The following is a 17334-nucleotide window of genomic DNA, read 5'->3' as shown; positions in this document are numbered from 1 at the left end:
GTGAATGAAGGTAAGTCCCTGGAAGTCCCGGTACACATTCTAGCCTATCCCTGCCCTTTGTATAATGTTTGGCATTGGGAAGAACTCAGAGGCAGGCCTGATTGAGGAATACAGGCAGATAGAAGTATACCGGTGTCCTGCTAATAACAATAGTGAGCCCAGAGAGGAGCCTTGAGGCTGTCCCAGAGGGCAGAGAATAGTCGGGGCTCCTGGCACCCCAGCATTACCTGGCAGGGGATGGCTCTCCTTTGTCGGTGGTCAAGGCCCTGGCTTGCTGCTGTTGTAGAAGAAGATCTTCTCAGTGTTCGGCTTCCTCCCCAGAAGGACTGAGCAGCCTGGAGCACATGCACAATCCTCCTCTCTGTCTCCAGAAAAGAAATCGATGGAGCTTTAGAAAGGTGATCAGAAGGCTTGTAAAATCAGGGTCCTCCTCATGTCATTCCCAGACGCAGCGGATCCTTCCCTGTGAACACTCAGATTGTTGGAGACAGGGAGATGATAAATCCAGCAGCTCTTATCATGGCCATGGAGGAGAATCTTCTTGCAGCCAGTGATGGGGACACATTAGGGTGAGAGGAAGGGCAGCCTTGTGATGTGTGCTGGGTGTATGGTGTGTCTTTCTGTCCTGTATTCCTTTCCTGTGTCTGTGTGTGCGCTGAATAGAGAGAGAAATCCAAGCTGTTCTATTGCACACAGCTTAGTGTAATGATGGGGAGGGGAGGGAGAGGGAGAGTGGGAGCACTGCAAGTGTTTAGACACTGCCCAACCAGCTCCTCATGTGCTCCCTACACTCACTATCTCACTTCACTCACACTCCCATGTCTTCTACATGCCTCATCCTTCTCTCTGCTCCTTGCCTGGCTTCCTGAGACCTGGCCACTATTAACCCTTCCACTGCCCTGCCCTGGCCTAGTGCTCATCACCCCCACCCCCCCTGATAATAGTCTTTTCTAATGAATTTGGGGAGTATGCACTGAGCAAAGCTCTGGATTTAAATGATACTACACCCCAAACAAAGTACCCCTCTCAGCACCATTGGAGCTACAGCAGGAGACATCAAAAGAAGTAAAAATAGAGACTTCATGCCTTGGAATGCTCCAAGTATTTCTCTTGATGGCAGAATGTATACAAAGCAGCAGGTCCGGCTATAATAAAATAATCAAACCGTCATAGTGCAGAGGAGATTGGTTTTATCTGGGTATTCTTCCTTCTACTCTCCTCTCTCACCCCCACCACCAACCACCACCCTTCATCTCTCCCCCTCCCTTTCTTCCACACTATTCTTCTCTATCTCACTTCCATCCTTATTTATTTCTTCCTTCAATGGCTCAGATCAAGGTAAACCAGCGCTTTGCTTTTACAGCTCATTGCAATGTTCACATGCTTATCTTCTCAAGTAATAGGGATAACATAGTCATGGCATATTGGCAGCATCACCATAGCAGCTATGGAGTATCATTGTACAGTATATATAGGTCTGCTGATTTCCCACTCTCCTAGGTAAATATATGAACAAGCATACCTAACTGCTACTAGTATTCTAGCAGTCCAAGGGTGTTATTATTGAGGATGCTAGCAATAATGGGAGCAACACTGATATGGTAGTGAGCCAGGATAGTATAGCATATGCTGTGTCCAGTGACTATAGGGCTGAGTACCCTCACTTCACATGATAAATGTACAGGGCTGAGTGTGCTATTTATTTATTGTGAGAACACTTCCCTTTCATTCCTCACACTGACAGGAGTGGAGTGTGCACATCTCATCTCATAAATACTCAGGAAAGGCCTTTCTGCTTTTATTGGCAGGGAGGTATCTCTGGAGAAGTGCAGGATGAGGAATACCTATATCTTATAGAGCCATAATAAACCAACCCCTTACCTATTCGTTTATACCAATTCATTTTACACATACATAATAATTACATTCACAATCAACAGATATACATAATAAAAGCCTTACCTACATACATTAAATACTAATTCAATATATGTGTGTGTGTGTGTGTGTGTGCATGTAATACACAGATACACAGAGGATGCTAATATTAATGGGAGCAATACCGATATGCTAGTAAGTCATTACAGTATTATAGTATATATTAGAGAGGGAGAGAGAGAGATAGAGTGATGTAGAGGGAGTGAGAGAGGGGGGAGAGGGAGAGAGGGGGTGGAGAGGGAGAGAGGGGGGAGAGAGAGAGGGGGAGGGGGGAGAGAGAGGGGGAGAGGGAGAGAGGGGGTGGAGAGGGAGAGAGGGGGAGAGGGAGAGAGGGGGAGAGGGAGAGAGAGAGAGAGAAGGGGGAGAGGGGGGAGAGTGAGGGGGAGAGAGAGAGGGGGAAGGAGGGGGAGAGAGGGAGAGAGAGAGAGAGAGAGAGAGAGAGAGAGAGAGAGAGAGGGAGAGATAGAGGGGAGAGAGAGAGGGGGAGAGGCAGAGGGAGAGAGGGGTGAGAGAGAGAGAGAAAGGGGGGAGAGGGAGAGAGGGAGAGAGAGAGGGGGGACAGAGAGAGAGGGGGAGAGAGAGAGGGGGAGAGGGAGAGAGAGGGAGAGAGGGGAGAGAGAGAGAGAGAGAGAGAGAGGGAGAGAGAGGGCGAGAGTGCCAGGTGACTAGAGTACTCATCTCACATGATAAATGTACAGGTACAGGGCTGAGTGTGCTAATATATATATATATATATATATATATATATATATATATATATATATATATATATACACATATTCATATATATATATATATCTATATATCTATAGATATATATATATATATTTATCAGCTCTGCATAGAATCCAATCAGCTTCCAGATTTTATTGCCAAAGCTCAATTGAACAAGCTGAAGTTAAAAGCTGATTGGCTACCATGCACAGCTGCACCAGATTTTGCACTCTCCAGTGTTAGTAAATCACCCCTTGTATAACATCCCTACGTTATTACATATATAACATTAGGCTGTCTTGTTTAGGGTTTCTTGCTTCTTACCTTTATGGTAAAAACGATCCAGTCAAGCTGCACAAAGGTGGTAATGTTACTACCATGGGGTGCTGGTCTCTGGAATACAGCTACCAGACCAGGTCTTCATCACATAAATCCTTCTTGATTTAGGATAGCATGGTTAAAGTCAACTTCCCTGTAGAAAAAAAAATGAAATATTGTTGTTGCAGCCCAGAGCATACAGAAGGCTTGTCTGTGGGAGCAGACAGTGCACCTCTAGGGCTGGGTGACGTCACGGCCTGTACCCTGGTCTGCTGTGCAGAGGATGTACAGTGCAGGGAGTCTTATGGCAGGCAGCCTTATCTCCTAGATAGCCCAGCACAGAGAATGTACAGGCAATGCAATCAGCGCAGCAGAATGCATGGTTGGAGAAATGACTAGAAAAGGGTAGAACGTGGAGATCTAACTGTCCATGGTAAAATGCTGCAATTACTAGGGGTACCTGCTATTAGTGGGCATTTGATTTCTCTGCCTTTGCAGAAGTGCAAGTCAAATGAATATACAGACACCTCCATGGCCGAAGCTATATATAGCCAATGATAACCTGCCTGAACCCTATCTCTTTCACAGAGTAATTATTTACTGTGATAAAGCAGCACCATTGCTTCTTCCTAGATAATCTCGACCTTAACCCATCATGTGCCAGCCTATGGAGGTCTGGTTTAGAGTAACTAAGGGGTTACCCAGCCACACTTTTTCTGTCACTGTCTTCATTTGTTTTTCTAGTGTGACTGATGTGCTGGCTCTCGTTTTACTGTGCCAAGCAGCTCTGTGGAAAGAAATAGAGAACATGGAGAGAAATCTGTACAAGTAATAGAACAGCACAATGTGAATGTATATTATTTGGAGCCTTAGAATAATGTACATCCACGTCCTTGTACCTGGAGCCTAAGATTAACATGCATTTGTATCCCTTCTTTCTGGAGCCTAATGTGCATTATTATACTTGTTTCTGGAGCCTATGCACTATAATATTCTTGTTTCAGGAGCCTAAAGCTAACCTAGAACGGTAGAATATTTCCCTTGTTTCTAGAGCCTAAGACTAATTTACATTATTATCCTTGTTTCTAGAGCCTAAGAATAATGTACATTATTATCCTTGTTTATAGAGCCTAGGAATAATGTACATTATTATCCTTGTTTCTGAAGCCTAAGAATAATGTACATTATTACCCTTGTTTATAGAGCCTAAGACTAATACACAAAAGTATCCTTGTTTCTAGAGCCTAAGAATAATGTGCATTATTATCCTTGATTCTTGAGCCTATATGTACATTTGTATCCTTGTTTCTGGAGCCATATAACAATGTACATTATTATCCTTGTACATTTTAATCCTTGTTTATGGAGCCTAATAAGAATGTACATTTATATCCTTGTTTCTGGAGCCTTATTACAATGTACATTATTATCCTTGTCCATTATTATCCTTGTTTCAGGAGCCATAGTAATGTATATTATTATCCTTGTTTCTGGAGCCTTATTACAATGTAGATTATTATCCTTGTACATTTTAATCCTTGTTTCTGGAGCCTAATAAGAATGTACATTTATATCCTTATTTCTGGAGCCTTATTACAATGTAGATTATTATCCTTGTACATTATTATCCTTGTTTCAGGAGCCAGAGTAATGTATAATATTATCCTTGTTTCTGGAGCCTTAGAATAATATACACTATCCTTTTACCCTAATGACATTGTTTCTGGAGTCTAATAAATGTACATTAATATTCTTTTTTTTCTGGAGCCTAAGGATAATGTACATCATTATTCTTGTTTCTGGAGCCTACACTACTATCCTTGTATCCTAATGACAATGTACAATATTACCATTGTATCTGGAGCCTAATAACAATGTATATTAATATTATTTTTTCTCTAGAGCCATAATGTACATTATTTATTATCTTGGGTTCTGAAGCCTATGTACATTCATATCCTTGTTTCTGGAGCCTTAGAATAACACACATTTGTATCCTTGTATATTTAATATGTAAATATATATACACACACACACACATGCAGATATATATATATATCAGGGTGAGTCACTCCACTTGTATCCAAGTCCAACAAGTGGAGATAGTATGGAGTGGAGATGGTATCACTAGTGGGCTCCTGATCATCCATCACCAAATATGTATCAAAGAAGAAGAATACAATCTCCAATCTGCATCATTCTTTACTTCTGCATTGCTGTTTTGAAACCTTTACTTTGAAGCAAAAAATGTTGCAGATTGGAATAGCTATCTATCTATCTATCTATCTATCTATCTATCTATCTATCTATCTATCTATCTATCTATCTATATATATATATATATATATATATATATATATATATATATATATATATACATATATCCTGGCGTCACATCACCATGTTTTTCATTGTGACTGTGCCAGTTCCATGCACACTGGCATAAAAAACGTTGCTTAAAGGAATTTTGTGTTCTACCTGTAGAAGCAACTCAGTGTTATCCTATATGTTCATGCACATTAGAAGGTTTACAGACATATTTTTAGATCAAACCTTCTCATTCGCCTTTCTGATTGGAGCTCACTGGCAGTAAAAACAAACATAAAACTGTCCTAAACTCGTCTAAACTAAAATGCTCTGTATGAGCGTTTTTTACTCCAAAGAGAACAAACGTTTTTGTTTTTTTTTACGCTAGTGTGCACGGAGCATCATATAGAAATACATATAACAGAAGTAGTTGTCAAGCCAGCACCACAAATGATTCATTTTCTCCAGGTCTGACAGAAGTGACAGGCTATAGCATTCAGATTTTGGTGTGACAAAAGCCAACATTCTTTTTTTTTTTTTTTCCTTTGGCTGAGACCTGTAAGTAGAATTACAGTCCAAACTCAATTATCCACCTCTTAATACAGAAAAAAAGTTCTTGTAACTTTATGTGATTCCCAGTCAGCCTACAGAGCACATTCTAGTCCTCTGCCGGATCCCAGCGGAGTTGGGTATGAATTAACTCTCTAGTTTTCCTTTTTTTTTTTTTTTCTCAGTCGCCTATCTCCGGCCTAGAAATCATATCTATATAAGTAACTATTTTTGTCCCTATTTGATTGCCCCATAACCCCTCCGACTCCCCCTTCTCCTTTGATAATCATGTTGGCAACATTGGGAATGTCAAGACATAAGTTGTTCTAATTCTGACATTAACTTGACTTGGGCTGCCAGATTGTCTGCAGTTTAAAAGAGGAGTCACCAGGCTTAGCCAGGAAGATTTACTCATTGGTTTTAGAGAGAAATGATGGAGTACTTTTAACAATGAAATCATGTGAGGGGAGAGTGAAAGGGCGACAAGGTATTTCCTTCATTTATTGCACCGCTAAAAACATTTCCCACAACCAGTGCAATAATCTGACTGCACAGCACACTTACCTTTGTGCCCACCTTTGTGCCCACTAGGTATCAATAATGTCATTTAGGGGCTTATTTATACAAACTTTTCTTCTGTGCCAAAGTTTAGCATGCTTTTGGGGTAACAACAATTAAATCTTTCTGTATGCTTTATACTTTATTGTTTGTGTTTTTGTTTTCTTGTGTGTGCAAACAAGGAACTATCAGTCTAACTATCTATCTATCTATCTATCTATCTAGCTCAATTTTTTCCCTATATATATATATATATATATATATATATATATATATATATATATATATATATATATATATAAAGAGAGAGAGATGGATAGATAGATATAGATCTATCTATCTATCTATCTATCTATCTATCTATCTATCTATCTATCTATCTATCTATCTATCTATATCTATATCTATATATCTCTCTCTCTCTATATATATATATATATATATATATATATATATATATATATATATATATATATATATATATATAAAGAAGGAGAGATAGATGGATAGATAGATAGATAGATAGATAGATAGATAGATAGATAGATAGATAGATAGATAGATAGATAGATAGATAGATAAACAGATAGATATGTGATGAGTGAAGTGCATAGATACCAAGCATCCCTTAATTTTGTGTAGGCAGATACTTGCTCCTTTTGTGAATATAGCACACTGCTATATATGTTCAGTACCATAAAGTTATTTTGTAGCCTCTCTCTTGTTGTTTGACTTGTATAAGGTATATGAAGACTTCTTTCTGCTTGATTTTAGCAGTAGACCCTGCAGGAAGCTACAATGCAAGTAAGGATAATAATGATGAGAAAGTTAAAAGTGGAAGGACCCAGTGGTGCACTTCGCCAATGTTTATCTTGTGTTCAGTTTGTACACAATCAAATACTGCACACACTCCCAGAGAGTATTTGTTCCCTGCTAATGCACACACCGCCTGCTCTTCCAATCACTATAATATTTGTATGGAGCTGTCATTACGATCATTTGTCTATGTGGGTTATGTGTGTTTGTTAGGGCTGCACGTCATACACACCACTTGTGTTCTCTGTCCTGTGTGGGAGTGGATACGTGTGCTAAATATCATGTTAATGGACATTAGTGCAAATTGCAGCAGTGGGGAGAAAATAGGCATACCACTGCTTGCTGCCTCTCTGCCGCTGTTGGTTAAAATAGACAGGCAAGTGGTTTTTTTTTTTTTTTCTTAAAGATATATATATATTATATATATTTTTATATATATATATATATATATATATATATATATATATATATATATATATATATATATATTTATATTTATGTGATATGTAAGTGATGCTATACATATAATACAAACACATATAAAATCAAAATCACCTGCACATCCCTTACATTAATTTTTATATATATATATATATATATATATATATATATATATATATATATATATATATATATATATATATATATATGTGTGTGTGTGTGTGTATATATAGATATATATCTATATATATATACACACACACACACACACACACAATGTAATGCACGTGATATGCAGGTTATTTTGTATAACAATTAATAAATAAATATTGATAATAATAATAATAGTACATATATAATATATTTGTGTGTTTAATTTATATATATTAAACACACAAACATGTAAGGGAAGATTGTAAGTGCAAGTGATTTTGTACTCTAAAAGAGAGAGCAAATATATATATATATATATAAAACATATTTACACACACACACACACACACACACACACACACACACACACACACATATACAATTTATATATAATTAAACTTTGATACCTTCAAAAGAATGAACGAAGATGATGAAAGAAGATAGATTGTATTACCATTCTTGTCTCATGTGTATGTAACATTTAGGGGTACTCATAACAATCTGCCACAGCGCAAAGAGTACTGTACGGTGAGCAAGCGTTTGCTCCAGACAGGTTGCCATTGGTTTCCGCACAGCAGCACTGAGTGCAGACGCAGACATGTGAAGTTGTGTGAAGCTGTACTTGTTCTAGGAAGGGAGGACTGTAGTGTTTACTAGCGCCGGCCTCTCACAAGTCCCAGTCTGCAATAGCAATCTCCTCTCCAGAATATCCCATGTGCTGGATTTCTTGGCTTTCGGTCCATTGTCCCGTGGGGCAGAGTGGATAAACACTTAGTCAACACCTGGATTAAGATTTTAGACCGTTAATATAAAACAAAAAACTAGATCTTTACATTGTAAGTAAAAGAATGGAGAGGCCAGGTGGGTGATTTACACACACACACACACACATACACACACATACATACAGACACACACCTCTGTATGCAATGCATGTCTGCCACACTCTGTCTGTCTAACCTGGATTCATGGAGTAGAAAAGACTATTTTTTCTCTCTTTAGCTAGTTCCTCACAATATATGGTGTGAGCAGGGACATTTCACTCTCTGAGGCATTCACTGTAATCTATTCTGCATTCCTTCTATTGTTCTATATAGCCAGCTTTTAACCCCTTGCTCAGTTCCTTTCCTGCAAAGAGTTAAAGACTATTGAAGGGGATAGACTCCCTCTGCTCCACCTAATTAAAATGGTTGACCAGCAAAAATAAAATGTTTTTCTGGTTAAGCTGGGATTCAAGTTGATAGCTCAGAAGTTGGAATAGGAAATAAATGGATGCTTGTCATAGTTTATGGAATATATTAGGTATGTTTGGTTGGGATGCAGTGGGGATGTAGTCCATAAAGTTTAGGTTTTTCCCTTAATCCCCTATAATAAGTGCATTCTGCTTTACATGTGATTGAGGTTATTGCTGCCATTGAGCTCATTAGGGGCGCTGTGTGCTGAATGGCTGCTATTTTCTCCATGCACAGACCTGTAAATCACCCCTTCTGCTTGCCACAGAGGATGGATTATGGGGCAAGAGATTTTACTGGGACAGAAAATCCAGCCTGATTTTATGATTTCATGCCAATATACAGTGCATGTCCTCCAAGAGACCATGGGAAGCCCATCGGTCTGCTGATCTGCACAGTAAGCTTCTATAACTGCTGGTGCCTATTTATTCTATGGGTTCACTGATGACTTCAGGTCATGGTGGCACCTGGGAGGGAAGGATGCTGACCCCCTCCATCCCCATCAGGCACAGAACCATTGGCCCCTGGTCTTTATTGTCCAGCACTGGCTTTGTTGCCCCACAGCCTTCTCCACCACAGACCAGGTTCCTTTGATCCACAGTCAGGGTGCCATGGCCAGTCCAGTCCAGCAGCTCCCATTAAGGACCAATAAAAAAAAGGAGGGCAGATTTGCTGGGTTTCAGGCTGCAACAATTTGCTTTTTTATAGTTAATTTCTACAAGACCAAACACATGTTCCTGTGAGCAGGTTCATAGATGCATTGTAAATCAAATGAAAAAGAAGGATTTTATGAGTTTAGCAGGAAATGGAGGTACAGAATCAGATAGATCACTGTGCTCAAGTCCTGGGTGTATGTGATTTTTTTTTCTCATTTCCCCAGGTTAACCCTTTCCAGACACCACTATAGTCTGTGATCATTCGAGATGTCAGATTGGCAATATGAATAGGGTTGTTCCCAGAGCTCATCTTCAGCAGCTGGGGAGTGACAGGGTGCTGCTAACCTGTGTCCACAGGAGCTTTCTTCCATTCAGCAATACAGAATACAGTCCAAGGCTGCAACCCATTGCCTGATTTGTAACAGTATTGTCACATTTCAGCTTTCTATGTGTATAGCTGATGTTCTTCAAAGATATAAACGCATACATATTTGACAACAATGGAACTGAGTTTGAAACTGATTTACTAAAGGAATTGAAAATCTTCGCTCAATAATTTATAGAAATATTCAGTTCAATTATCTAATAATGGAAAAAAAATCAAATTGATCTCATCTGCACATGGTGGGGCCGTTGAAGTAAATGTGTGAAGATTCTCAACTCCTTTAGTAAATCAGCCTCATTGTGTCCTATGGGCGAGTGATTAGGATCACTGCTGTATGCCTGTCTTTGTATTGGGACATGGCCCCACCATGATAATCTACTACTCACGTCTACTCATGTACACAGAATACAAAATAAATATTTCTTAATATTAACTGTATTCTTTTTATACTTTCATGTGAATAAAAGCTGCTAACCACATATCTGACAAAGGCTACTAAGCAAGCTTTATTTTAAAGGTCCCTAATGAATGTTCAGAAACTGGTATTAAAAGTGACATGACATTATCAGAATAAGAAATATGTTAAATAAATATGTTATGAAGGGTAAAAAAAATGTTTTGAAACACGTAAATGATCCCTGTCCAGTAATCCTACAGAATACAAAATTACCAACCAACACACATCTTTTTTTACTACATCGGCAGCTCCACAGGTAAGACAGTATTTCTCAGTTTCTGTATGGGTGTGTAGGAGGAGATAGATAGATAGATAGATAGATAGATAGATAGATAGATAGATAGATAGATAGATAGATAGATAGATAGATAGATAGATAGATAGATAGCAATGAATGCGATGGGAACTAGTCTGGAACATACTTTTTGTTTTTGAGGGTAGAGTGTTCCCTTAAGCAGCTTCCGAGCATTAATTGAAAGAAAAAATATACATAACTAGCCATAAAAAACAATATAAATATATATATATATATATATATATATATATATATATATATATATATAAATATGTGTGTGTGTGTGTGTTGTATATACATATAAGTACATTGGTGTGACATCTGTGCGTTTTCAATAAAAAAAAAAAAAAAAAAACCCTGATATATAATGATTTGTACAGAATACAGAATAAAATATCAACACGATGCTCCATTCGTCCTTTGTCCATTGTCCCCTTTAAAAAGTTTATACACTAGTGTTTATAATTCTATGTATGTTATATTTCACACCAGACAGAAATGTCCCTTTTGCAAAGCCGTTTCTATTGCACGTTATTATCTTTCAGATTGTATGGTAAAAGCAGCGACAATTTCTAAATTTCTATTTTTTGCCCTTTGGATGAAAATCTTTCCTTCCCCGTTCCCTTCTATTGCTTGTGTTCAAAGTGTATATTGTTATCCATCTGCAAACTTTACTCTATGCTGCATTTATGTTGTAAGTCATTCACTGTAAATTATTGTACTGCTTTATTATTTTTCTGGGATATATATATATATATATATATATATATATATATATATATATATATATATATATATATATATTTATTTATTTATATATATATATATATATATATATATATATATATATATATATATATATATATATATATATATATATATACATATATATATTTACTAAAGCTGAAAAGTGCAAAATCAGGCGTCCTTCTGCACAGAAACCAATGATCTTCCTGGTTTTATTACCAAAGCTTAATTGAACAAGCTGGGGTTAGAAGCTCATTGGTTTCTATGCAGAAGTGAGCCTGATTTTGCACTTTCCAGCTTTAGTAAATAAACCCCATTGTGTACTTAAAAGTGGGGTATGCCTGTATATACATATATATGTATATATATATATATATATTTCCCACAATGTAAACACGTTATAATATTATATAATTAAAAATTTGTGATATGTTTTATATATATATATATATATATATATATATATCACATTTTTAATTGTAACACGCTGTAATGTAAGTCATACGAGGTGATTGCGATATATATAAAATACATGTGATGTGTAAATAAATTTGCATGAACATATATATAAAGTATTACACATAGAATGTATGTGTATGAATGGCCGATGTTTGTCTTGCCCTAATGAAATTGCCGGCTAGATGAATTGCAGGGCTCCACTATAGACAGAATTTCGGGAGATCGCTGTGTTAGAATCCCGATGGAGAGGTCGGACATAACAGGTAACAATAGGTAGGAATGCACTTTGTAAAGTGAATGTAGAGCAGAAATGAAATGACAGAATATAATATGTGTGATGAGTGTATGTGTACAATCCTCATCGGACACACTCCCTGTGTTGTAAAACATTTGATTTGTATGTTCACATCCGTTCTTTCTTCATGGGAATGCCCCAATCCCCAGGACTAGCTAATAATGGCAGTTCAGTTTGCTTGCAGTCTTTATAAACGTCAGTTTCTGAGTAGAGTTTTGAAGCTGCAGAGAACATGATTGTAATGACCATTAACACTGGAGATATAAGAGTTGGGGGAGTAAAGCTGGAGTTTGCGGTTAGTTAGTGCTGTCCTCTCCTGCACACAGCTGATGGAAGGTCATCTCCTGTCCTCACTGTCCTCCTCCTTCCAGGTTTCCATTTTTTTTTATTTTGTTGTCCTTTCTTCTTGCACCTCTTCCCTTTAGCACTCCTCCCTTCCTATGTAAAGGATCAGAGGTGGGTTATTTTCCTGGATGATATATTCCCAGTCTGCCTAGCTCCTGACCCTGAGACCCTCATTAGTGATATCTGTGGGCCTTTTTCAGGAATGGCTCTTGCCTCTATAACAGAGCTTATCCATGTAACAGGAGATCAACACAAGTCAACTCAGCCTTTATGTGACATGCAAAAACAATGTTGTGGTTGTAATTAAGAGCTTAAAAAGATACCCAAATCATTCAGAGACTGATGCTCAGAGGCAAAAATAGCTTAACTATGTGGTAAAAGTCTTATGAAGGTGATGCCTATGACTGTCAAATGATTCCTTTACACTTGTATTTGTGTTGTACTTTTAGATTAAAGGATTTGAATTTCATTTGCTGTTTCTTCCTCTGTGGTCTCTGTCTTACAATCCCAATGTAGGTTGGGTACCTGGAAAAAAATACTGCTATTTTGTGGTTATGTTTGCAATCCCTTTCTGAATAATGTACCACTTTTTAATGTGCAAATTTAATAATTTTTTTCCCAGGAACTGTTTTTTTTTATTCTGTTCTTTTTGAAAAAGTATTGTTAATAGGGTTGATACTTAACAAAGAACAAGCAAACATACCCAGAATAAAAAGGGCATCAACAAATGCAGAACTGTATGTTCCTTTGCTATTGCCAAGTCTCTGCCATCAGTGCCAGTGTTATCCCATCTACAGAAGCACACAGAATTACTAACAACAGTTACAAGTTGTTTGATCTGCGTCTATGACATGACTAATGGTATAGACTAATGTAACTAAATGCCATTTCCATACATACTGGGGGCCCCATACATCCGGAGAATAATAAAGAAGTTTGAATTTGTTCTATCTCCCTCTTTTCTTTCTTTGGGGTTACATTCACTCTTTATTTTTATACTCCTATACTTCCAAGTTATACAAACCATATACATCTTTACCTGCTGCATAGGCCAGCCTTACTTTCATTAGAAGGACTTGTATTAAATGCATAATTCAGGTCTCGAAGTAAAACCTTTTTTTTCTGGGAAAAGTACAAAAATAAGACTGATTTATTAAAAGCTCATTCATTCGGCAATCCTGTGTTTGCTTCAAAATGCCTGCTGGGTAAAAAGGGAATCTATGAAGAGGAAGAGTGTTTGCATGTGCAGCAGTTCACTAATTACAAAAATATGTTTCTGTCAAACCTGTCAGTGTCTGGATTTTTTTTTTTTTACAATTCAATGTGGGCACAGACATTATGATTAACTGTCTTCAGTGCCCAGATGCAAAGCAGCATTACACATTTAGAACTCTAAACAGCTTTCAGAGTCATATGGTGTATTTCAAAAAAACGAGACAGAATTGATCTTTTTGCATTGCTTATTACCTGGCAATGACAGCAAGAGAAGCTCTTTGGTGCACTGGCGCAATGTGACGCAATGCATGTAAGTACACCTTAGTTAAGTAAAAAAAAAAAGTATTGCAGTGCATTTTAAAATGCAACACAATGCAGCCGGCATGGGCATATGAATGCATGTAATGCACATGTGTTTACACACCCTCAATGCACACATTGCAGTGTCAATGGACTTTCACTGTGAACCTGTCATCCGGTGTATGTCAAGCCAATACTGTACATGTTTTTCTTGTTTTGGACAGCATAAGGAAGTATTAGAAATCTGGCAGGTTTTCACTGTTATCTGGAGCTCTGTTAAAGTGGTTGTACACCCTTACACACCACTTTTACCTACAGTTGAGCCTATAATAAGGCTTACCTGTAGGTACTGTATCTCCTAAACCTGCACGGTTTAGGAGATATTTACCATATACGCTTGTGCCGAAGTCATCGGTGCATGTGCACTGAAAGAAGGGCACAGTCATGCCATTTCAACAGGGCCCATGCCGTGACTGTTGGCTCCTGCGCGCATGCATGTGAGTGACGTCATGCGACTCCAGCCAGTCAAAGAGCCAGAGTCCAGGGCCCCCCGAAAGGAAGAGGGATGCGGCCATCAGCGGGGACATCATGGGCTTTGTTTGCAGGTAATTGGCACATAATGGGCTTGTATGCAATGCATATTAGCCTGTTATGCTTTTACTTTGCAGGGAATAAAAGAGGAAGTAAAGCCAATCTGGGTTTACTTCCTCTTTAAGCCCCATAGACACTATCATATTTTCTGCTGATTTTTGACTTCAGATTTACCAAAATCATGTAGTGCAAGGGCCTGCCTGATTGCGTACAAATTTAAACTCCTAAGGTTTGACCTGATATTATATGGTTTTGGTAAATCTGAAGGAAAAAATCAGCAGAAAACCTGATGTATGGGGCTTTAGAGAGATTTCCCCTCTCTTTTTCTCTTTACTGTACTGCTGACAATGGTTTCTACATACAGGGAGTAAGGAGAAATCTGCAACAGGAACACAAACAGAAATAACAATCTGACAGGGTTCCTAGCTTTCCCCTGCTCTACTAAAAAAAAAAAAAAATGTATTACTATTTGCGTTGCTGTTGGAAAGTTCCTCTTACTTCCTGTATGGTAAAATGTTGTCAGCAAGACAGGAAGTGTGGGTAAATATGTCTAATGACACCCAAAATATCAGTAAAAACTTGACATAGGTTCTAATCCTCCCATACTTTATTCAAAACTAAGAGAAACGTTTTGGCTGGGATTATAGTGTATTGACAGCTTTGCTTTGCCCACAAGGGATTCCAAAAGGTTCCCTTTTTTGCCGCCCTACTGATCTGCACATACTTTCTTTTGTGTCCCCTGTCAATCTGTTTGGTCACCAAGAAGGGGGATACTCAATATTCTTGTGTATGGGGAGCATGTGATTGACTCCTCTTCCTTCCTTCTTGACAACATTGGTGCTTGGAGATTCCACCTCTCTACAATTCTTTCTAGGATAGTTACATAGTTACATATAGTTACATAGTTAGTAAGGTTGAATAAAGACACCAGTCCATACAGTTCAACCTGAGTGAGTGTCTACAATTGTCCCTTTCCCTGTACATTGCACACTCACATCGGTCCCTACCCTCAAGGAGCCCACAATCCAAGGTCCCCATTCATTTACTTATTCAGGATGACTTTCAATGTTCTATGTATAATAAATTGAATAAAATAGTTCACTTTATGATTGTACTGCACCATCAAGGATAATAGAACCCCTCCAACTCTAAGGCCTCATTCAGACGAGCACTGACAATACAATAGTAATATATTGCAAATTATGTGCTATAACTGAAATCCACAGTATATACTCATGTAAGGATCAAACTATATTACACAATACATATAGAAAATGTATTTATTCCAAGAAAAACTCATATAGACGAGAACTATGCATACAATATATAAATACATTCCTCTTATGTGATAATACTGTTGTTTGGTAATTGGCCTCTCAGACACCCAACACTGTCACATGGTAAAGGGAACAGAGTCTTCAGCCCCACATATCTAAAGTAAAAAATGTGGATAGAGTAGGGGATAGTTAAAGCCCCTGCCATTTTTTATTTATTTTTTGGCCATCTGTGCCCCATTCGGGAGATTTCTCTTTGCTTCCCTTGCTGGACTTACAACAAAGGATGAAGAAATGTTAAAGTGCAGAAAATGTCTTACACAAATGTTACCGAAACAAGTGTCCCTATTGGAAAACTTCCTCTCTACTTTGGTTCAGAAGATAACTCAAAATATTGGAATTTGTATCACTTTCTGCACTGGGACAATGATCACCAGGACAGAAGAGAGGGTACATTTCCCCAGAAAGAACACAAACAGATTTAAAAACCTGACACGGGTTTCCTATTCCTCCCGAGTCCCTACTCTATCCAACACTTGCAAAAATGACTTTAAACATACTTTAAGTTCCAAGTAAGTTCATCCCACCTAAACCTTAAAGTATTTCTAAAGGTTCCATTATTTTCTTAAAATAATAAGCACATCATACTTGCCTACTATGTGCAGTGGTTTTGCACAAAGCAGCCCTGATCCTCCTCCTCTTGGGTCCCCCACTGGTGCTTCTGGCCCCTACCGCTTGCTGAGTGTCCCCATAGGAAATTGCTTGCACTGGTGGCACTCATGCGTGCTTGCACCGGAGCCACCTCTGTGTGTCTATTGGACAGAGCATGGCTCAATCCCATCCCCTCCTCATTGACTGGAATTAACAGTGGCTTCCGCTGCTGTGTCTCAGCCAACGAGGAGAGAGAGACCTGGGAGAGCCGTTGCTCTTGTGCACACAGCTGGATAAGGCTTGGGTATGTATTAGGGGGATGCTGGGGGGCTGCACACTGAAAGTTTTGCATGAATGCATGAAGTTAAAACACCTTCACCCTTTACAACCACTTTACATATGTGTGGTATTGCCTTAGTGACAATAAGTGCTTGTGTACAGAGTTGTTTGCTTGCAGATTCCCATTTGCCTTAATGGTACAGCATAAATGGCAGTTCTGGGGTTTCTCTAAATGTGGCATATCCTAATGAAAATGGAAATTTAACTTTTGGAAACTGCAATTCCTGAGATTGTGTGGAGAATGGGGCAGAAGCAATTGCAGAGTGCTTTGCGTGTTGTGCTAAAGTCTAAAGCCCCAT

The 17334-nt window shown here is 38.3% G+C and overlaps 1 protein-coding gene across 1 annotated transcript in view; it reads right to left on the bottom strand.

The window, feature by feature from the left end:
- Nucleotides 1-1174, bottom strand: part of TBX5 (T-box transcription factor 5) — a 91254-nt gene extending 90080 nt beyond the window's left edge. The window contains exon 1 of the mRNA XM_077461268.1: nt 228-1174. The gene's annotated coding sequence lies outside the window, so the exon portion shown is untranslated. The remainder of the gene's footprint in view (nt 1-227) is intronic.
- Between the last annotated feature and the right edge of the window lie 16160 nt (nt 1175-17334).

Source organism: Lithobates pipiens, unplaced genomic scaffold (genome assembly GCF_037356315.1).
Source record: "Lithobates pipiens isolate NorthernLeopardFrog02 unplaced genomic scaffold, aLitPip1_a1.2 Scaffold_3, whole genome shotgun sequence".
NCBI classification, from domain to species: Eukaryota; Metazoa; Chordata; class Amphibia; order Anura; family Ranidae; genus Lithobates; species Lithobates pipiens.
The sequence above is the reverse complement of the archived record's forward strand: the minus strand, read 5'-3'. Positions and strand labels throughout refer to the sequence as shown.